The sequence below is a fragment of the Delphinapterus leucas genome, chromosome 2 (assembly GCF_059928025.1).
Source record: "Delphinapterus leucas isolate spDelLeu-1000000601 "Yukka" chromosome 2, BTC_Dleu_Yukka2, whole genome shotgun sequence".
NCBI classification, from domain to species: Eukaryota; Metazoa; Chordata; class Mammalia; order Artiodactyla; family Monodontidae; genus Delphinapterus; species Delphinapterus leucas.
Window position 1 is genome coordinate 78057850 of NC_143130.1, and position 24749 is coordinate 78082598.

Genomic DNA, 24749 nt, shown 5'->3' on the forward strand with positions numbered 1-24749 from the left:
ATCTTACTCATTATGTATCCCCAGGACCTAGGATTGTGGCTAGTATTTGTACCAAACAAATGTTGTTGGAACAGACTGGAATGAAATGAATGGAAAATGAAATCATATGGTTATATTGGTGAACAAATTCAATTAATAAGTGATTGATTCACCTATAATGGAAAAGAATCTGAAAACGAATGTGTGTGTATATATATGTATATGTGTGTGTGTGTGTATATATATATAACTGAATCACTTTGCTGTACACCGGAAACATCATAAATCTGCTATACTTCAATTAAAAAGAATGTGATCCATTCAGTCCAATCATTGCATTGACTTCCCTTTTCTCCACTGAAGTGAACTTACCAAGCCAACCCTTCCACAGGCAACTGCCACTTAAGACACTCTATAGCACAGCTGGCCCAGAATGGAGACTGGTTAAATGAATCTACATATCTACCTTCTCTTTCTCAAGTGCTATGTATGAATCCCAGAAATGAACAAGGAGGCAGTAAATATTTATTGCTGTGTGAGAGGCTGAACTCACACAGCAGTTGAAAGGTATGCAGGGCTGGGCATTTAACCATACTTCTCTCATTTCAGGGAAGACTAGCTGAGTTTGAAGTTATCCGGCTGACCTTTGAACAACACAGGTTTGAACTGCACAGGTCCGCTTCTACGTGGACATTTTTTTTTCAGTAAATACAAACTATAGTACTCCACGATCTGTGGTTGGCTGAATCGATGGATGTGGAACTGCAGATATGGAGGGCTGACTGTAAAGTTATATGTACTTGGATTTTTGACTGCACGAGGGTCAGCGCCTCTAACCCTTGTGTTGTCCAAGGGTCAACTGTAGTTTGAATGCATGTGAAATGTTTCAGATTGGACTAGTAATAATACATAAAAAGGACTGTCTAGGTGTGGTTGACCAGGTGAATCTTCAGACCACGTGGGATCCCATCCTGTACTGCTTGTACCCAAGCTGCCCCTAAGACCTAGGGTGGAGGACACAAAGGCATCTCAAGAAGGAAGTGACAACCAGAAACGTCTCACTTGGAAGCTTGAAACTCCCTTTCATATCTTTTCCTAAGCACTGCCGTTCTTCAAATAAGATTCCGTTGATTAAAAGATACATTGCTTTTTTATGAGCCACTGAGGAAGAACAAATGCCACAACAAATAAAGCTGGACACGAAGCTTTCTGGTCATTTATTTATTTTCATATCACATTTTAGTGATGTGAAAATAAATAAAGGTAATTTTAAAATTTTAATTCATAACACAATCACAGAGCACTCAGCTCTCTTAATGAACATACTTCTCATACTCCAGGGAATTTTAAAAATCTCTCAGTTCAATTACAAAATGCTCAGTGAGATTCAGTCATACTGAGTGCTTGTTCTATATTCCAAGGGTAAATAATACATTAGTGCTCACATATATATACGGAATCTAAAGGGAAAAAAATGGTTCTGAAGAACCTAGGGGCAAGACAGGAATAAAGACGCAGATGTGGAGAATGGACTTGAGGACACAGGGAGGGGGAAAGGTAAGCTGGGATGAAGTGAGAGAGTGGCATAGACATATATACACTATCAAACGTAAAACAGATAGCTAGTGGGAAGCAGCCGCGTAGCACAGGGAGATCAGCTCGGTGCTCTGTGACCACCTAGAGGGGTGGGATAGGGAGGGTGGGAGGGAGGGAGACGCAAGAGGGAAGAGATATGGGAACATATGTATATGTATAACTGATTCACTTTGTTATAAAGCAGAAATTAACACACCATTGTAAAGCAATTATACTCCAACAAAGATGTTAAAAAATAAAATAAAATAAAGAATCAGGATAAAGAATAATAGAAAAAATAATAATATATTAGGACAAGCAACAGGTACAAGATGGGGAGCAGTTAATTAACATCCAATTCAAAATGCTTACATGTACATCAAAACAATGAACTGTTTTTTGTTTTGTTGTTTGTTTTCATAAATAATGCAAATATTCCAAGAATCAAGCAAATTTGTACAAAATACAATAAATGTGACTGGAAAAGACTGAGTAGTTGTACAGCCAACTAAATGAATAAATTATTTCAGTATTTCAGGCAAGCTCTCCTTTTGTAATCAAAAAGGCTGTGCCTTGGTCAGTGATAGTTAAGAATGAAAATTGTCTCCATAATTTCACATAAATGTTTGAATTTCATATCAGGAAAACAAGACAACATTATTTCTGTAGGGAGACACTGGTGAGTAATGCTTACCACATATCATTAAAAAATAATTTAACTGTTGGAATTTGAGTATAAACTGAAAAATAAAAAGTGAGTTTGTTGTGTTTCTAGACTATTACTAGTTCAAAAAACTTAGAATCTTTTCAGCTATAGCCAGGTATTTTAACAAGTAACGTATTTTAATTCAGCAGAAAACAATTCTTTTGAGTTATGCTAATAATAAACACAACACATTTTATTCAATGGGATAAGAAGCAGCAATGTTGTACAAATTCACATTATTAATCTAACTCTTACATGACAAGGATTGTTATATCAAATAGAAACAGATTGCTTTGCCTTAGCTGGAATGCCCATCCTGGATGGACTACTTTACATGGTAAAGTAAATTTGGTCAATAGAAGGTTTGTTTGAATTTTAGAACCTGGAAGAGTTTAGAGACAATCTACATATACCCTCTATTATGTTTTCTGTTTTGCTGTTCTCTCAATTTCTCTTTTCCTATCCAAACCCATTCTTTGATTGCTGTACACCTGAAACTGACACAACATTGTAAATCAACTACACTCCAATAAAAATTAAAACAAACAGAACAACACAAAACCCCAATGTTTGAATAGAGAAATAGCCTTTGGTAAGTCCAGCTAGCACAGCAACACCAAAGTATCTTCCTCAATAATCTTCTTGATTCATTTCAACCTCTTTGAGGTCATATTGTTATTATTATTACCTATAAAGGTTTGGTAGAAATTCCTTGAATTAATTTTCCTCCTCTTTCCCTGCTTGTGATTTCTTGACAATCAGTGTGACCCTTAGACAAGCTTGTTTTCCACTCAGATTTGTTCATGCTGTTGAAAGAAATGTCCTGTAAGCATGACTAGGGCTGTTGCTAGTAGAACCTTCCTATAAACACCTTACTTATTTTTATTTTTTTAATAAATTTATTTTTATTTATTTTTGGCTGCATTGGGTCTTCAGTGCTGCACATGGGCTTTCTCTAGTTGCGGCAAGCGGGGGCTACTCTTCGTTGCAGTGTGCGGGCTTCTCATCGCGGTGGCTTCTCTTGTTGCGGAGCACGGGCTCTAGGCACGCGGGCTTCAGTAGTTGTGGCACACAGGCTCAGTGGTTGTGGCTCGTGGGCTCTAGAGCGCAGGCTCAGTAGTTGTGGCGCTTTCTGGTCATTTAGAATGTTTACCTTATGCTTACAGAAAGAGCTCCTTCCTGTTTGAACATATTTGAACACAAATGACCTGTAACCTGTGCTCTAACTTTTAGCATTTACATTGTAATTTTGAGGATGAAGAGCCCTGGGGTTTAGTCAGCATTTTATATTTGGCTACATTTGTAGTTTGGGTTTTGGCTCCACTGAATCATCTGTCTCTGGATTTTGAGCAGCTTCTGTTCAAACTCAGCAGGAAGCTCCCAACGATTAACGATCAACTCCTTAATCATAGTTCACTGTGATGCACATCACGTTGACGTGTCATGGCTTTGAAATTTGTTTCAAGGAATGTGTCAATTCTTCCTAACTTCAGGTACAGTGCTTGGCCTAGTATCAGTAATAAAATCCAAGTTTTTATGACCTTAGAGCTAAACTTCTTTGCTATCTCTCATAACATACTTCGCTGATGTTGGCAAGATAATATTGGATTGTGATTATTCCTCCAACAATGAACATGTGCTTCCCTAATATATAATCTATGCCTCTTTTGTACTTTGACTTTTTGTTTTAATGCTGTAGCATAAAGTAATCTTTTTTTATTGAGATGATGATTTTATGGAGATATATATATATATATATATATATCCCTACAGATGTGCCTTGGAGATATTGCAGGTTCGGTTCCAGACTACCACAATAAACCAAATATCACAGTAAAGCAAGTCATGCAAAATTTTTGGTTTCCCAGTTCATGTAAAAGTTATGTTTACACTATACCGTGGCCTAATAAGTGTGCAATAGCACTGTGTCTGAAAAAAATGCACATACCATCATTATTACTTTATCACTAGAAAATGCTATCATCTGAGCCTTCAGCATGTTGTCTTTTGGCTAGTGGAGGCTTTGAAATATCACGAGAATTAACAAAACGTGCCACAGAGACACGAAGTGAGCAAATACTGTTGGAAAAATGACGCCAACAGACTTACTTGATGTAGAGTTGCCACAAACCTTCAATTTTTTATTTAAACATCTTGATTGGAGTATAATTGCTTTACAATGGTGTGTTAGTTTCTGCTTTATAACAAAGTGAATCAGTTATACATATACGTATGTTCCCATATCTCTTCCCTCTTGCGTCTCCCTCCCTCCCACCGTCCCTTATCCCACCCCTCTAGGTGGTCACAAAGCACCAAGCTGATCTCCCTGTGCTATGTGGCTGCTTCCCACTAGCTATCTATTTTACATTTGGCAGTGTATATATGTCCATACCACTCTCTCACTTTGTCCCAGCTTACCCTTCCTCCTCCCTGTATCCTCAAGTCCATTCTCTAGTAGGTCTGTGTCTTTATTCCTGTCTTGCCCCTAGGTTCTTCAAGACCTTGTTTTATTTTTTGATTCCATATACGTGTTAGCATACGGTATTTGTTTTTCTCTTTCTGACTTACTTCACTCTGTATGACAGACTCTAGGTCCATCCACCTCACTACAAATAACTCAATTTTGTTTCTTTTTATGGCTGAGTAATATTCCATTGTATATATATGCCACATCTTCTTTATCCATTCATCTGTTGATGGACACTTAGGTTCAAACCTTCAATTCGTTAAAAAAAAAAAGAAAATGCAGTATCTGCTGAGCACAATAAAGCAAAGCACAGTAAAATGAGGTCTGCCTGTATGAGAGAGAGAGAGTAGACTTGAAATATGTGCAGTTTGCTGTATGTCGATTATACCTCAGTCAAGCTGTTTTTAAAAAGCATTGTAAATCATCAATAGGTGAATGGATAAAACAATACGTGGTGTATATATATATATAATATAATTATATATATATAATAATATAATTTTATATATATATATATAATTCAGCCTAAAAAAGGAAGGAAATTCTAATACATCTACAGCACGTAGTCAGCTCTTATACTCATCTGGCGCCAGGGCTCTGGTGGCCAGGGAGGCTTGCATTCCTAGGTCCCTGGAAACTAACAATTCTGGGGACAGTCCTTGACAAGTTAACACCCCTAGGGCATGGCACAGAGCAGACTGAAACACACCCTTGTTTTTCTGTGAAAGAGGCCTATTTACTTGTCCTGGAGCTTTGGCCTGAGGGGCAGTTTCAGGTTTGACTCACAACTAGAGGCTCGTGGAAGTGCACTCAGAGAACACAGGCTGGTGGACACCATCTCTGCATCCTCCCTTTGCCTCACTACAGCAATTTGGTATCTCCCAGAAAGTAACTTATACACTTGTCTGGAGCCCTGATTTTTCACCTGCTTCCCACAGGATACCTCCAAATTGCCAGGCTCTGGTGGACAGGGAGGCTTACCCTTACAGTCCCACAGGACTCCATTTATTTGCCTACTTTAAAAACTGCTGCCTGAGGGTCTGGCTTCTAATCATCCTGAATCTAGGTGCTGACTGAGACCCTCCCCTTTGAGACACTGACAGGTCTGGGCATAGCCTCAACTACTAGCAGCGATTAAAAAATAAAATAAGGGCTTCCCTGGTGACGCAGTGGTTGAGGGTCTGCCTGACGGTGCAGGGGACGCGGGTTCGTGCCCCAGTCCGGGAGGAGCCCGCGTGCCGCAGAGTGGCTGGGCCCGTGAGCCATAGCCGCTGGGCCTGCGCGTCCAGAGCCTGTGCTCCGCGGCGGGAGAGGCCGTGGCAGTGAGAGGCCCACGTACCGCAATAAAAAATAAAATAAAATAAATAAAATAAGCTGCTTGGACAATCACAAAGGTTTGAGAGACAACCAAGAGCTAGGGCAGGGTTAAATAATAAGGCTTAATCTGCTACATGAGGCCCCTTATTTAAGAATGGGACAGATGGCTGCTTTATCTACTGCATAGAAACCAACACAGAGAGTCAAGCAAAATGAAGAAACAGAGGACTATGTTCCAGATGAAAGAAAAAACCCTTAATGTAACAGAGAAAAGTAATTTACCTGATAAAGGGTCCAAACTAATGGTCATAAATATGCTCCCTGAACTTGGGAGAAAAATGGATGACACAGTGAGAACTTCAACAAAGAGATAGGAAATATAATAAAGTACCAAATAGAAGTCAGAGAGCTGAAGAATACAATAACTGTATCAAAAAATACACTAGAGGGATTCAACAGCAGACTAGATGAAACAGAAGGATAAGTGAACTCAAAACAGGGCACTGGAACTCATCCAACGAGAGCAGCAAAAAGAGAAAAGAATGAAAATAAAAATGAAGATAGCTTAAGTGACTTATGTAAGAACATCAAGTGGACTGACATTTGCATTACAGGGCTCCCAGGAGGAAGAGAGGGGGAAAAAAAAAGCAGAGAACTTACTTGAAGAAATAATGGCTGAAAACTTCTCTAACCTGAAGAAGGAAACAGGCATTCACATCCAGGAAGGCAGAAAATTCCAAATATTAGGAACCCAAAGAAACCCACACTGAGGCACATTATAATCAAAATGTCTAAAGTTAAAGACAAGGAATGAATCTTAAATGTGGCAAGAAAAAAACAACAACTCATTACATACAAAGGATTCCCTGTGAGAATATTATCAGGAATTTTCCAACCGGAAAGGAATGGCACTATATATTTAAAGTGCTGAAAAGACAAAAAACAAGAATACACTACCTGGCAAAGTTATCATTCAGAATTGAAGGAGAAATAAAGAGCTTTCCAAACAAGCAAAAGCTAAAGATGTTCATAACCACTAAATTGGCTTTCCAAGAAATATTAAAGGAAGTTCTTTAAGCAGAAAAGCAAAGGTGCTAATTAAGAACAAGGAAACATCTGAAAGTGTAAAGACAAATAAATAGTAAAGGTAGGGGATTAATCACTTTTAAAGTTAGCATGAAGATTAAAAACAACTAGCTACAATAATTAGTTAAGGAATAAACAAGATAAAAATATGTAAAACTGTGACATCAAAAATATAAAACATTGTGGGGGGAATAAAGATGTGGGTTTTTAAATGCGTTCAAACTTAAGTTGCTATCAACCTAAAATAGACTGTTATAAATATAAGTTGTTTTATGTAAGCCTTATGGTAATCATAAAGCAAAAACCTATACTAGATAATCAAAAGGTAAAGAAAAAAGAATCTAAGCATATCACTACAGAAGGTCATCAAAACACAAAGGAAAAAAAAACACAAAGGAAGAGGGCAAGGGAAGAAAGGAACAGAGAGAAACTAAAACAGCAAGAAAATAATTAACAAGATGGAATAAGTAAATACCTAAAAATAATTACTTTAAATGTAAATGGACTAAATTATCTAATCAAGAAAAAACAGAGTGGTTTAATGGATAAAAAACAAGACCCATCTATATGCTGCCTAGAAGAGACTTGCTTCAGAAGTCACACACAGACCAAAAGGGAAGGGATTGGGAAAAGATATTCAAAAGATATGCAAATGGGAACCAAAAGAAAGCTGGAGTAACTACGCTTATATCACACAAAAAAGACTTTAAAGCCAAGACAAATAAGGGTATTACACAATGATAAAGAGGTCAATCCAAGAAGAGTATATATAACATTTGTATATATTGATGCACCCAACACATGGGTACCTAAGAATGTGGGGCAAGTATTAACGGACTTAAAGGAAGAAAAAGGCAGCAATGTTCTGATGATAGTCCTGATGAACAATTCAGTGTAACAGATCAAATCACAAGAGCAGGACTAAAGGGACTACAAGCTGCTAACCTTTCCCAGAATTGGAATTCTGTTGAAATTAATGCTCCTCTAAAGGAACTGCAAAAATTAAGAAGAATTTGAATATCCCACTTAGTTCAGCCCCTGGATGCAGTGCTGGATGATGGCATTAGCTGTGGTGTCTGGCTTGTTCTACAGAAATTGGGTGGTTAATGACCCAGGATGAAGAGAAATCATATCAGAGTAATGCAAAGGTAGTTCTTACTGGAACTGGTGCAGATGAGCACCTTGTAGCTTATTCTCATCATCATGTCCATTTTGAGACATGTGGGATGGACAGATTGAATAAAGAAATTGAGATGGAACTGGGTCAAATTTCTGCTAGAAATCTTGGTTGTGACGACAGAATTATTACTTAACACGGTAAAGCAGCAAGATCTCCTTTCCTGGATGAAAATGCCTCCTTTCTAAATTCCTTACAAGTTTGGGAAAGGGCAAACTTGACTTTACCTGGTGAAATTGGTAAAAAACTATTTCTGTGTCTTGCAGCAGTGAAACTTGACCTAACAATCTCCACTCTTCTTCTGAAACAGGCCATGAAATTTGGATCCAAAAGTGCAAAAATGGAAAAAAAAATAATGAAAAGCCATCTGATAAATGTGGGAGGCTCCAAGTCATTTCCTTAGAAAACCTTTCTATTGAAAAGGAGATTAGAAGATGGTGCAGTGGGAGGACGTGGAGGTCATGTCTCCCCACAAGTAAGGCACCTACCGGATGCTGGTGGGAGAACTTGAAGCCCAAGGAGATGGGAGGAACCCCTGAGTGATTGGGTTGGACATTGGGGAGGAGTGAGGGGGGAGGAGAAGTGGATGTCAGAAGGGATGAGCACCCCTGAGAGGTGGATGGGAGAGGGGAGGGGCATGCCTGGAGGGACCCTCAGGGGCTCGAAGAATCGGGGGGAGCACAGCTAGTGTTTCCCCTGCACAATTGCACCCCAGGAAGCCTGCTGGGGTCCAGGGCTGGGTCCTCTGCCTTTCAGGGTCTCCTCTGGCTACGTTGGTCTTAGGGGCAAGGTGGGGTGGCGGAGAGGAGAGGAGGAGAGGAGGAGAGGTGGATGGTGAGGGCCCACCCAGGAACAGAGGATCAGGGGGAAAGCACCTAGCATTTCCCCTGCCCACTTGGCCTCAGGGAGTCTGCTGGGCTCCCAGGCTTGGTCCTCTGCACTACAAGGCCCCCTCAGGCCATGTGGGTACTAGGGGTGTGGGAGGGAGAGAGGCAGGGGGAAGAGGAGGAGAGGCAGACAGTGACGGGGGGGACTCTCAGGGATTGGAGGATCAGGGGAGACGTGGCTAGTTTCCCCTGACCACTCGGGCCCCAGGAGCCTGTTGGGTTTCCAGGCTTGGTCCCCAGCAAGCCTGTTGGGCTTCCAAGCCTGTTCCCCAGCCTTCCAGGGCCCCCTCTGACCAAGTGGGTCCTAGGGGCATAGGAGGGAGGGAGCAGGGAAGAAGAGGAGAGGTGAATGGGGAGGGACCCTCTAGGATCAGAGGATTGCGGGAATGCATGTAGCATTTCCCCCACCCACTTGGGCCAAGGGAGCCTGCTGGGCTCCCAGACCTGATCCTCTGGCCTGAGGCCAGAGACACTGCTGGGTCCCTCCAGTCTGCTCTGGGCCTAAGCCCCGCCCCCAGGGCCTTTTTGACCCCACCCACTGTCTAAATCTCGCCCCTGCCTAAGCCCAGCTCCCCACAGCCAAGGCCTTTTTCTGGGTTTTTTTTCCTTCTTTTTTGCTATTGTGGTTCTGTCTTAACTTTCAGTTGTTGTTTCATCTATGTTTTTATTTTTTCTAACATATCTGTTAGTTTTCTAATCTTATTTTATTTTTCACTCTTTGTTATTGTTCTGCTCCTTTCTTTTTTTTTTTTTTTGCGCCACCCCTGCATGGCTTCTGGGATCTTGGGTCACAAGCCAGTGGTTGGGCCTGAGCTCCTGTGGTGGGAGCTCTGAATTCAAACCACTGGACTAACAGAGAAACTGAGACCCGAGGGACTATTCATCGGAGTGAGCTCTCCCGAAGGTCCTCATCTCAGCACCAAGACCGAGCTCTACCCAACAGCCAGCAAACTCTAGTGCTGGAAGCCTCAGGCCAAACAACCAGTAAGACAGGAACACAATCCCATCCATCAAAAAAAAAAAAAAATGAGATGACAAAAATATATGTTACAGATAGAGAAGCAAGGTAAAAACCTACAAGACCAAATAAATGAAGAGGAACTAGGCAACCTACCTGAAGAAGAATTCAGAGTAATGATAGTAAAGATGATCCAGAATCTCGCAAATAGAATGCAGGCATGGATTGAGAAAATACAAGAAATGTTTAACGAAGATCTAGAAGAACTAAAGAACAAACAGAGATGAACAACACAATAACTGAAATGAAAAATACACTAGAAGGATTCAATAACAGAATAACGGAGGCAGAAGAACAAACAAGTGAGCTGGAAGACAGAATGGTGGAAATAACTGCCAAGGTACAGAATAAAGAAAAAAGAATGAAAAGAATTGAAGACAATTTCAGAGACCTCTGGGACAACACTAAATGCACCAACATTCGAATTATAGGGGTCCCAAAAGAAGAAGAGAAAAAGAAAGAGTCTGAGAAAATATTTGAAGAGATTATAGTCAAAGATTTCCCTAACATGGGAAAGGAAACAGCCACCCAAGACCAGGAAGCACAGAGAGTCCCATACAGGATAAACCCTAGGAGAAACACATCAAGACACATATTAATCAAACTAACAAAAATTAAATTCAAACAAAAAATATTAAAACCAGCAAGAGAAAAGAAAAAATAACATATAAGGGAATCCCCATAAAGTTATCAGTTGATTTTTCAGCAGAAACTCTGCAGGCAGGAAGGGAGTGGCAGGATATAGTTAAAGTGATGAAAGAGAAAAATGTACAACCAAGATTGCCCAGCAATGATCTCATTCGGATTAGATGGAGAAATCAAAAGCCTTACAGACAAGCAAAAGCTAAGAGAATACAGCACCATGAAACCAACTCTACAACAAATGCTAAAGGAACTTCTCTAAGCAGGAAACACAAGAGAAGAAAAAGACTCACAAAAACAAACCCAAAACAATTAAGAAAATGGTAATAGGAACATACATAAAGATAATTACCTTGAATGTAAATGGATTAAATACTCCAACCAAAAGACACAGACTGGCTGAGTGGATACAAAAACAAGACCCATATATATGCTGTCTACAAGAGACTCACTTCAGACCTAGGAACACATACAGACTGAAAGTGAAGGGTTGGAAAAAGATATTCCATGCAAATGGAAATCAAAAGAAAGCTGGAGTAGCAGTACTGGTATCAGATAAAATAGACTTTACAATAAAGACTGTTACAAGAGATAAGGAAGGACACTACGTAATGATCAAGAGATCAATCCAAGAAGAAAACATAACAATTATAAATATTTATGCACCCAACATAGGAGCACCTCAATACATAAGGCAAATGCTAACAACCATAAAAGGGGAAATTGACAGTAACACAATAACAGTAGGGGACCTTAACACCCCACTTACACCAATGGACAGATCATCCAAACAGAAAATAAATAAGGAAATACAAGCTTTAAGTGACACAACAGACCAGATAGATTTAATTGATATTTATAGGACATTCCACCTGAAAGTGGCAGAACACACTTTCTTCTCAAGTGCACACGGAACATTCTCCAGGATAGATCACATCTTGGGTCACAAATCAAGACTCAGAAAACTGAAGAAAACTGAAATCATATCAAGCATCTTTTCTGACCACAATGCTATGAGGTTAGAGATCAATTACAGGAAAAAAACTGTAAAAAACACAAATACATGGAGGCTATACAGTGTACTACTAAATAACCAAAAGATCACTGAAGAAATCACAGAGGAAATAAAAAAATACATAGAGACAACTGAAAATGAAAGCATGGTGATCCAAAACCTATGGCATGCAGCAAAAGCAGCTCTAAGAGGGAAGTTTACAGCAATAAAATCTTACCTCAGGAAACAAGAAAAATCTCAAACAACCTAACCTTACACCTAAAGCAACTAGAGAAAGAAGAACAAAGCTCAAAGCCAGTAGAAGGAAAGAAATCATAAAGATCACAGCATAAGTAAATGAAATAGAGATGAAAAAACGACAGAAAAGATCAATGAAATTAAAGCTGGTTCTTTGAAAAGATACAGCTGATAAACCTTTAGCCAGATTCATCAAGAAAAAAAGGGAGAGGGCTCAAATCAATAAAATTAGAAATGAAAAACAAGAAGTTACAATGGACACCACAGAAAAACAAAGGATCATAGGAGACTACTACAAGCAACTATATGCCAAAAAAATGGACAACCTAGAAGAAATGGACAAATTCTTAGAGAGGTAAAATCTCCCAAGACTGAACCAGGAAGAAACAGAAAATATGAACAGACCAATCACAAGTATTGAAATTGACACTGTGATTAAAAAACTCCAAACAAACAAAAGTTCAGGACCAGGTGGCTTCACAGGTAAATTCTCAAACATTTAGAGAAGAGTTAACACCTATCCTTCTGAAACTACTCCAAAAAATTGCACAGGAATGAACACTCCCAAACTCATCCTATGAGGCCACCATCCTGCGGATACCAAAACCAGATAAAGATACCACAAAATAAAATTACAGACCAATATCACTGACAAATATAGATGCAAAAATTCTCAACAAAATACTAGCAAAAAGAATCCAACAATAAAGTAAAAAGATCATACACCACAATCGAGTGGCATTTATCCCAGGAATGCAAGGATTTTTCAGTATCCACAAATAAATCAGTGTGATACATCACATCAACAAATTAAACAATAAAAACCATATGATCATCTCAATAGATGCAGGAAAAGCTTTTGACAAAATTCAACACCGATTTATGATAAAAACTCTCCAGAAAGTAGGCATAGAAGGAACCTAGCTCGACAAAGGCCAGACGTGACAAACCCACAGCTTACATCATACTCAATGGTGAAATGCTGAAAGCATTTCCTCTAAAATCAGGAACAAGAAAAGGATGTCCACTCTCACCACTTTTATTCAACATAGTTTTGGGAGTCCTAGCCATGGCAATGAGAGAAGAAGAAGAAATAAAACGAATCCAAATTGGAAAAGAAAAAGTAAAACTGTCACTGTTTGTAGATGACATGATACTATACATAGAAAGTACTAAAGATACTACCAGAAAACTATTAGAGCTCATCAATGAATTCAGTAAGGTTGCAGGATCCAAAATTAATACACAGAACTCTGTTTACATTTCTATACACTAACAACGAAAGATCAGAAAGAAAAATTAAGGAAAAAACTCCACTTACCCTCAAATCAAAAAGAATAAAATACCTAGGAACAAACCTACCTAAGGAGGCAAAAGACCTGTACTCTGAAAACTATAAGGCGCTGATGAAAGAATTCGAAAATGACACAAACAAGGGCTTCCCTGGTGGCACAGTGGTTAAGAATCCACCTGCCAATGGAGGGGACATGGGTTCGAACCCTGGACCGCAAAGATCCCACATGCCGTGGAGCAGCGAATCCCATGTGCCACAACTACTGAGCCTGTGCGCCACAGCTACTGAACCCACATACCTAGAGCCCATGCTCTGCAACAAGAGAAGCCACCGCAATGGGAAGCCCTCTCACTGCAATGACAAGTAGCCCCCACTCTCCACAACTAGAGAAAGCCTGCACACAGCAATGAAGACCCAATGCAGCCAAAAATAAAATAAAATAAATAAATAAATAAATATATATATATATATATATATATATATATATGTATGTATGAAAATGATACAAACAGATGGAAAGAGATACCATGTTCCTGGACTGGAAGAATCAATATCATCAAAATGACTATACTACCCAAAGAAATCAACAGATTCAATGCAATACCTATCAAATTACCAACGGCATTTTTCACAGAACTAGAACAAAAAATCTTAACATTTGTATGGAAACACAAAAGACTCCGAATAGCCAAAGCAATCCTGATAAAGAAAAACGAAGCTGAAGGAATAAGGCTACTTGACTTCAAACTATTGTACAAAGGTACAGTAATCAAAACAGTATGGTACTGGCACAGAAACAGAAGTATAGATCAATGGCACAGGACAGAAAGCCCAGAACTAAACCCACGCACCTAAGGTCAATTAATCTATGACAAAGGAAGCAAGAACATACAATGGAGAAAAGACAGTCTCTTCAATAAGTGGTGCAGGGAAAACTGGACAGCTACATGTAAAATAATGAAATTAGAACATTCTCTAACACCACACACAAAAATAAACTCAAAATGGATTAAAGACCTAAATGTAAGGCCAGATACTATAAAACTCTTAGAGGAAAACATAGGCAGGACACTCTTTGACATAAATCACAGCAATATCTTTTTGGATCCACCTCCTAGAATAATGAAAAGGAAAACAAAACTAAATAAATGGGACCTAATTAAACTCAAAACTTTTGCACAGCAAAGGAAACCATAAACAAAATGAAAAGACAACCCTCAGAATAGGAGAAAACATTTGCAAACCATGCGACTGAAAAGGGATTAATCTCCAAAATATACAAAGAGGTCATGCAGCTCAATATCAAAAAACCAAACAACCAGGACTTCCCTGGTGGTGCAGTGATTAAGAATCTGCCTGCCAAAGCATGGGACATGGGTTCAATCCCTGATCCGGGAAGATCTCACATGCCGCAGGGCAACTAAGCCCATGTGCCACAACTACTAAGCCTGCGCTCTAGAGCCTGCACAGCTACTGAAGCCCACACACCTAGAGCCCATGCTTCGCAACAAGAGAAACCACCGCAATGAGAAGCCTGTGCGACGCAACGAAGAGTAGCCCCTGCTCGCCGCAACTAGAGAAAGTCCACGTGCAGCAACGAAGACCCGATGTAGCCAGAAATAAATAAATAATATATACATATATTTAAAAAAACAACCTAATCAAATAATGGACAGAAGACCTAAATAGACATTTCTCCAAAGAAGACATACAGATGGCCAAGAGGCACATGAAAAGATGTTCAACACGGCTAATTATTAGAGAAATGTAAATCAAAGCTACAATGAGAAATCACCTCATACCAGTCAGAACAACCATCAGCAAAAAGTCTACAAACAATAAATACTGGAGAGGGTGTGGAGAAAAGGGAACCCTCCTACACTGTTGGTAGGAATGTAAATTGGTACAGACACTATGGAGAACAGTATGGAGGTTCCTTAAAAAACTAAAAATAGAACTACCATTTTATCCAGCAATCCCATTCCTGGGCATATATCCAGAGAACACCATGGTTCGAAAGGATACATGCATCACAATGTTCATTGCAGTGCTATTTACAGTAGTCAAGACATGGAAGCAACCTAAGTTTCCATTGACAGAGGAATGGATAAAGAAGATGTGGTACATATATACAATGGAATATTACTCAGCTATAAAAAAAGAATGAAATAATGCTATTTGCAGCAACATGGATGGATCCAGAGATTATCATACTGAGTGAAGTCACACGAAGAAAGACAAATATCATATGATATCACTTATATTTCGAATCTAAAAAGATGATTCAAATGAACTTATAAACAAAATAGAATCAGACTCACAGACTTCGAAAATAAACTTATGGTTACCAAAGGGGAAAGGTTGGGGGGAGGGATAAATTAGGAGTTTGGGATTAACATACACCCACTACTATATAGAAAATAGATAATCAACAAGGACTTACTGTATAGCACAGGGAACTCTACTCAATATTCTGTAATAACCTATATGGAAAAAGAATCTGAAAAAGAATGGATATATGTATATGTATAAATGAACCCACTCTGCTATATACCTGAAACTAAAACAACATGGTAAATCAACTATACCCCAATATAAAATAAAAAATAAATTAAAATAAAATAAAACAATCATACATCATGATCAAGTGGGATTAATTCCAGGGATGCAAGGATTGTTCAGCATTCACAATCAGGGTGATAAATCACATTAACAAATGAAAGATAAAAATCATACGATCATCTCAATAGACACAGAAAAGGCATTTGACAAAATTCAACATCCATTTATGACAAAAACTCTGAGAAGATGGCAGAGTAGAAGGACGTGCTCTCACTCCCTCTTGTGAGAACACCAGAATCACAACTAACTGCTGAACAATCATCGACAGGAAGATGCTGGAACTCACCAAAAAAGATACCCCACATCCAAAGACAAAGGAGAAGCCACAATAAGACAGTAGGAGGGGCGCAATCACAATAAAATCAAATCTCATAACTGTTGGGTGGGTGACTCCCAGACTGGAGACCACTTATACCACAGAAGTCCACCCACTGCAGTGAAGGTGCTGAGCCCATCAGGCTTCCCAACCTGGGGGTCCAGCAATGGGAGGAGGAATTCCTACAGAATCAGACTTTGAAAGCTAGTGGGATTTGATTGCAGGACTTCGACAGGACTGGGGGAAACAGAGGCTCCACTCCTGGAGGGCACACACAAAGTAGTGTGTGCATCGGGACCCAGGGGAAGGAGCAGTGACCCCATAGGAGACTGACCCAGACCTACCTGCTAGTGTTGGAGGGTCTCCTGCAGAGGCAGGGGGTGGTGTTGGCTCACTGTGGGGACAAGGACATTGGCAGCAGAAGTTCTGGAAAGTACTCCTTGGCTTGAGCCCTCCCAGAGTCTGCCACTAGCCCCACCAAAGAGCCTCGGTAGGCTCCAGTGTTCGGTTGCCTCAGGCCTAACAACCAACAGAGAGGGAACCTAGCTCCAGCCATCAGCAGTCAAGCGTATTAAAGTTTACTGAGCTCTGCCCAGCAGAGCAACACCCAGCTCTACCCACCACCAGTCCCTCCCATCAGGAAACTTGCACAAGCCTCACAGATAGCCTCATCCACCAGAGGGCAGACAGCAGAAGCAAGAACTACAATCCTGCAGCCTCTGGAACAAACACCACATTCACAGAAAGATAGACAAGATAAAAAGGCAGAGGGCTATGTACCAGATGAGGGAACAAGGTAAAATCCCAGAAAAACAACTAAATGAAGTGGAGAGAGGCAACCTTCCACAAAAAGAATTCAGAATAATGATAGTGAAGATGATCCAGGACCTTGGGAAAAGAATGGAGGCAAAGATCGAAAAGATGCGAGAAATGTTTAACAAAGACCTAGAAGAATTAAAGAACAAACAAACAGAGATGAACAATACAATAACTGAAATGAAAACTACACTAGAAGAAATCAATAGCAGAATAACTGAGGCAGAAGAACGGATAAGTGACCTGGAAGACAGAATGGTGGAATTCACTGCTGCGGAATAGAATAAAGAAAAAAAGAATGAAAAGAAATGAAGACAGCCTAAAAGACCTCTGGGACAACATTAAATGCAACAACATTCGCATTAGAGGGGTCCCAGAAGGAGGAGAGAGAGAGAAAGGACCTGAGAAAATATTTGAAGAGAATATAGTCGAAAACTTCCCTAACATGGGAAAGGAAATAGCCACCCAAGTCCAGGAATTGCAGCAAGTCCCATGCAGGATAAATTCAAGGAGAAACATGCCAGACACGTAATAATCAAATTGGCAAAAATTAAAAACAAAGAAAAACTATTGAAAGCAGCAGGGGAAAAACAACATATAACACACAAGGGAACTCCCATAAGGTTAACAGCTGGTTTCTCAGCAGAAACTCTACAAGCCAGAAGGGAGTGGCATGATATACTTAAAGTGATGAAAGGGAAGAACCTACAACCAAGATTACTCTACCTGTCAAGGATCTCATTCAGATTCGATGGAGAAATCAAAAGCTTTACAGACAAGCAAAGGCTAAGAGAATTCAGCACCACCAAACCAGCTCTACAACAAAAGCTACTAAGTGGGAAAGACAAGAGAAGAAAAGAACCTACAAAAACAAACCCAAAACAATTAAGAAAATGGTCAGGGCTTCCCTGGTGGCACAGTGGTTGAGAGTCCGCCTACCTATGCAGGGGACACGAGTTCGTGCCCCTGTCTGGGAAGATCCCACGTGCCACGGAGCGGCTGGGCCCTTAAGCCATGGCCACTGAGCCTGCGCGTACGGAGCCTGTGCTCCGCAATGGGAGAGGCCTGCGTACCACAAAAAAAAAAAAAAAGAAAGAAAGAAAATGGTCATAGGAACATACATATTGATAATTACCTTAAACATGAATGGATTAAATGCTCCAACCAAAGGACACAGACTTACTCAATCGATACAAAAACAAGACCCATATATATGCTGTATACAAGAGACCCACTTCAGCCCCAGGGACACATACAGACTGAAAGTGAGGGGATGGAAAAAGACCTTCCATGCAAATGGAAATCAAAAGAAAGCTGGAGTAGCAATACTCATATCAGATAAAATAGACTTTAAAATAAAGAATGTTACAGGAGACAAGGAAGGACACTACATAGTGATCAAGGGATCAATCCAAGAAGAAAATATAACAATTATAAATATATATGCACCTAACACAGGAGCACCTCAATATATATAAGGCAACTGCTAACAACTATAAAAGAGGAAATCGACAGTACCACAATAATAGTGGGGGACTTTAACACCTCACTTACACCAGTGGACAGATCATCCAAAATGAAAATAAATAAGGAAACAGAAGCTTTAAATGACACAACAGACCAGATAAGTTTAATTGATATTCATAGGACATTCCATCCAAAAACAGCAGATTACACTTTCTCCTCAAGTGCGCACAGAACATTCTCCGGGATAGATCACATCTTGGGTCACAAATCAAGCCTCAGTAAATTTATGAAAATTGAAATCATATCAAGCATCTTTTCAGACCACAATGCTATGAGATTAGAAATGAATTACAGGGGAAAAAACGTTAGAAACGCAAACACATGGAGGCTAAACAATACGTTACTAAATAACCAAGAGATCACTGAAGAAATCAAAGAGGAAATTAAAAAATACCTAGAGACAAATGACAATGAAAACACAACAATCCAAAACCTATGGGATGCAGCAAAAGCAGTTCTAAGAGGGAAGTTTACAGCTATACAAGCCTACCTCAAGAAACAAGAAAAATCTCAAATAAACAATTTAACCTTTAACCTAAAGGAACTAGAGAAAGAAGAGCAAGCAAAACCCAAAGTTAGCAGAAGGAAAGAAATCATAAAGACCAGAGCAGAAATAAATGAAATAGGAACAAAGAAAACAATAACAAAGATCAATAAAACGAAAAGCTGGTTCTTTGAGAAGATAAACAAAATTGATAAACCATTAACTAGACTCATCAAGAAAAAGAGGGAGAGGACTCAAACCAATGAAGTTAGAAATGAAAGAGGAGAAGTTACAACAGACACCGCAGAAATACAAAGCATCCTAAGAGACTACTACAAGCAACTCTATGCCAATAAAATGGACAACCTGGAAGAAATGGACACATTTTTAGAAAGGTATAACCTTCCAAGACTGAACCAGGAAGAAATAGAAAATATGAACAGATCAATCACAAGTAGTGAAATTGAAACTGTAATTAAATATCTTCCAACAACCAAAAGTCCAGGATTAGATGGCTTCACAGGTGAATTCTATCAAACATTTAGAGAAGAGCTAACACCCATCATTCTCGAACTCCCAAAAAATTGCAGAGAAAGGAACACTCCCAAACTCATTCTGTGAGGCCACCGTCACCCTGATACCAAAGCCAGACAAAGATACAAGAAAAAAGAAAATTACAGACCAATATCACTGATGAATATAGATACAAAAATCCTTAACAAAATTCTAACAAACAGAATCCAACAACACATTAAAACGATCATACACCATGATCAAGTGGGATTTATGCCAGGGATGCAAGGATTCTTCAATACATGTGAATCAATGTGATACACCATATTAACAAATTGAAGAATAAAAACCATATGATCATCTCAATAGACGCAGAAAAAGCTTTTGACAAAATTCAACACCCATTTATGATAAAAACTCTCCAGATAGTGGGCACAGAGGGAACCGACCTGAACATATTAAACGCCATATATGACAAACCCACAGCAAACATCATTCTCAATGATGAAAAACTGAAAGCATTTCCTCTAAGATCAGGAACGAGACAAGGATGTCCACTCTCACCACTATTATTCAACATAGTTTGGGAAGTCCTAGCCCTGGCAATCAGAGAAGAAAAAGAAATAAAAGGAACACAAATTGGAAAAGAAGAAGTGAAACTGTCACTGTCTGCAGATGACCTGATACTATACATAGAGAATCCTATAGACGCCACCAGAAAACTAGTAGAGCTAATCAATAAATTTGGTAAAGTTGCAGGATACAAAATTAATGCACAGAAATCTCTTGAATTCCTATATACTAATGATGAAAAATCTGAAAGAGAAATTAAGGAAACACTCCCATTTACCACTGCAACAAAAAGAATAAAATACCTAGGAATAAACCTACCTAGAGAGACAAAAGACCTGTATGCAGAAAACTATAAGACATTGATGAAAGAAATTAAAGATTATACCAACAGATGGAGAGACATACCATGTTCTTGGAGTGGAAGGCTCAATATTGTGAAAATGACTATACTACCCAAAGCAATCTACAGATTCAATGCAACCCCTATCAAATTACCAATGGCATTTTTTACAAAACTAGAACAAAAAATCTTAAAATTTGTATGGAGACACAAAAGACTCCAAATAGCCAAAGCGGTCTTGAGGGAACAAAACGGAGCTGGAGGAATCAGGCCCCCTGACTTCAGACTATACTACAAAGCTACAGTAATCAAGACAATATGGTACTGGCACAGAAGCAGAAACACAGATCAATGGAACAAGATAGAAAGCCCAGAGATAAACCCCACACACCTATGGCCAAGTAATCTATGACAAAGGAGGCAAGGATATACAATGGAGAAAAGACAGTCTCTTCAATAAGTGGTGCTGGGAAAACTGGACAGCTACATGTAAAAGAATGAAATTAGAACATTCTCTAACACCACACACAAAAATAAACTCAAAATGGATTAGAGACCTAAATGTAAGACCAGACACTATAAAACTCTTAAAGGAAAACATAGGCAGAACACTCTTTGACATAAATCACAGCAAGATCTTTTTTGATCCACCTCCTAGAGTAATGGAAATAAAAACAAAAATAAACAAATGGGACCTAATGAAATGTCAAAGCTTTTGCACAGCAAAGGAAACCATCAACAAGACGAAAAGACAACCCTCAGAATGGGAAAAAATATTTGCAAATGAATCAATGTACAAAGGATTAATCTCAAAAATATATAAACAGCTCATGCAGCTCAATATTAAAAAAACAAACAACCTAATCCAAAAATGGGCAGAACCCCTAAATAGACATTTCTCCAAAGAAGACATACAGATAGCCAAGAAGCACATGAAAAGCTGCTCAACATCACTAATTATTAGAGAAATGAAAATCAAAAGTACAATGAGGTATCACCTCACATCAGTTAGAATGGGCATCCTCAGAAAATGTACCAACAACAAATGCTGGAGAGGGTGTGGAGAAAAGGGAACCCTCTTGCACTGTTGGTGGGAATGTAAATTGATACATCCACTATGGTGAACAGTACGGAGGTTCCTTAAAAAACTAAAAATAGAATTACCATATGATCCAGCAATCCCACTAGTGGGCATATACCCAGAGAAAACCATAATTCAAAAAGACGCATGCACCCCAATGTTCACTGCAGCACTATTTACAATAGCCAGGTCATGGAAGCAACCTAAATGCCCATCGACAGACGAATGGATAAAGAAGTTGTGGTACATATATACAATGGAATATTACTCAGCCATAAGAAGGAACGAAATTGGGTCATTTGTTGAGACGTGGATGGATCTAGAGACTGTCATACAGAGTGAAGTAAGTCAGAAAGAGAAAAACAAATATCGTATATTAACGCATATATGTGGAACCTAGAAAAATGGTACAGATGAACTGGTTTGCAGGGCAGAAATTGAGACACAGATACAGAGAACAAACATATGGACACCAAGGGGGGAAAGCTGCATAGGGGGGGTGGTGGTGGTGGTGGTGTGCTGAATTGGGCGATTGGGATTGATGTGTATACACTGATGTGTATAAAATTGATGACTAATAAGAACCTGCTGTATAAAAATAAAATAAAATTCAAATAAAAAGATTACTGAAACACAAAACCACCAAAAAAAAAAAACCTCTCAACAAAGTGGGTATAGAGGGAACATAACTCATATCATAACTCATGATAAAAGCCATATATGACAAGCCCACAGCTATCATCATACCTAAGGGTGAAAAGCTGAAAGCGTTCCCTCTAAGATCAGGAACAAAGCAAGTATGCCCACTTTGACTACCTATATTCAACACAGCATTGGATTTTCTAGACAGAGCAATTAGGCAAGAAAAAGAAATCAAATGCATTCCAATTGAAAAGGAAAATGTAAAATGATCCATATTTGCAGATGACACATTATAGCTGATTCACTTTGCTGTACAGCAGAAACTAACACAACATTGTAAAGCAACTATACTCCAATTTAAAAAAAAAAAGCAGAGGATCTGAACAGAAATTTTTCCATACATATGAAAAGACATACAGATGGCCAACAGGTACATGAAGAGATGTTCAACATCACTAATCATCAGGGAAGTGCAAATCAAAACCACACCTGTTAGAATAGCTATATCAAGAGGACAAGAAATAACAACTGTTGGCGACAATGTGGAAAAAAAGGGAACACTTGTGCACTGTTCGTGGGAATGTAAACTGCTACAGCCACTATGGAAAAACAGTTTTTGAGGTTACTCAAAAAGCTTAAAAATAGAACTACCATATGATCTAGCAATTTCACTTCTGGGTATTTATCCAAAGGAAACAAAAACACTCAAAAAATACCTACACCCTCATGTTTTTTGCAGCATTATTTAAAAATAGTGAAGACATGGAAACCACCTAAGTGTTCATCGATGGACAAATGGATAAAGAAAATCTGGAATATTATTCAGCCATAAAAAGGAATGAAATCTTGCCATTTACAACAACATGGAGAGATCTTGAAAGCGTTATGCTAAATGAAATGTCAGACAAAGAAAGACAAATACCATATGAAAATATAATATGATCTCACTTCTATGTAGAATCTAAAAAACACCCCCCAAAACACAAAAAAGTGACCTCATAGATACAGAGAAGAGATTGGTGTTTGCCAGAGGCTGGAGATGGAGAGTGGGCAAAATGGATAAAGGAGGTTAAAAGGTACAAACTTCCAGATATGAACTAAATAAGTCATGTAATGTACAGCATGATGACTACAGTTAATAACATTGTATTGCATCTTTGAAAGTTGCTGAAAGAGTAAACCTTACAAGTTTTCATCACACATAAAAATTTTTTTAAACTATGTATGGTGACAGATGTTAACTAGACTTATCATGGTGATTGCTTATACGAATATGGAATCATTATGTTGTATACCTGAAAGTAACAATGTGTCAATTATACTTCAATAAAAATAAAAACAAAATGTGGTATACTTATGATGTAATATTATTCAATCTTAAAAAGAAGAAAATGATGACACATGCTACAAGGATGAACCTTAAAGAACTATGGTAGGGCTTCCCTGGTGGCGCAGTGGTTGAGAGTCCGCCTGCCGATGCAAGGGACACGGGTTCGTGCCCCGGTCCGGGAAGATCCCACATGCCGCGGAGCGGCTGGGCCCGTGAGCCATGGCCGCTGAGCCTGCGCATCCGGAGCCTGTGCTCCGCAACGGGAGAGGCCACAACAGTGAGAGGCCCGCGTACCGAAAAAAAGAAAAAAAAAAAAAACCACAGTGAAGTAAGTCTTAAGGGATAGGGAACAGGGGTATGAGTATGTAACCTACTCTCAAATTATGCACAGAAAAAAAAGAACACCAAAAAACAGTGTATTCTTGTGTCCAGGGAGTTGGGGAAAGGGAGGGAGACAGAGAGAAAAAACAATAAAGCAAAAGTAGTGAAATGTTAACATTTAGGGAAACTGAGTGAAACATATAGGATTTTTTGGTATTATTTTTACAACTTTTCTGTTAGTCTGAACATATTTTTTTTTATTAAAAAAGAAAAGCAGTTTGAATGTATTTTCATTACAATCTAAAAAGTTTTTAAAACCCAGTAAGGATTCTACCAAGAGGACAGAAAAGCAGAAGAGGAGGAGGGAGACAAGCAGAAGGGGGGAAATGGCACGGGACCCTCCACCTCCCTCCCCCAGGTCTCTTTCCTGTGCGTGGTAGCAGGCCAGGGCAAAGGTGAAGCCTCACATGAGTTTGATTTGATGGTATCAAGATTATTTTCTATAGAAAGAGAAAAGTGAGTCACTTACGGAGTTATATGAACTATGCATGAATTTCTACAAAACCCTTCACTGCTTGAAAAAAATGTGATACTCAGTGAGGGCTTCTTTTGTCCGGGCTGGGGACCCCCAGGGTTGATGAACCTCACTTCCCTGATTCGAGAACACGCAAAGGGTGTGGCAAGGCCAGTGCATACAGTGGACGACTGGAACCAAAGGTTTCGGAGCAGGGATTTGCCATTTCTAGAATTTATGCCAAAGGTAGTTTCGTAGACAGAGTTGGGA

The 24749-nt window shown here is 39.2% G+C and overlaps 1 protein-coding gene across 1 annotated transcript in view; it reads right to left on the reverse strand.

Moving 5' to 3' along the window:
* The window catches only part of GCNT3 (glucosaminyl (N-acetyl) transferase 3, mucin type), a 37494-nt gene extending 20326 nt beyond the window's left edge, over nucleotides 1–17168 (reverse strand). Inside the window, exon 1 of the mRNA XM_022579656.2 lies at nucleotides 16683–17168. The gene's annotated coding sequence lies outside the window, so the exon portion shown is untranslated. The remainder of the gene's footprint in view (nucleotides 1–16682) is intronic.
* Between the last annotated feature and the right edge of the window lie 7581 nt (nucleotides 17169–24749).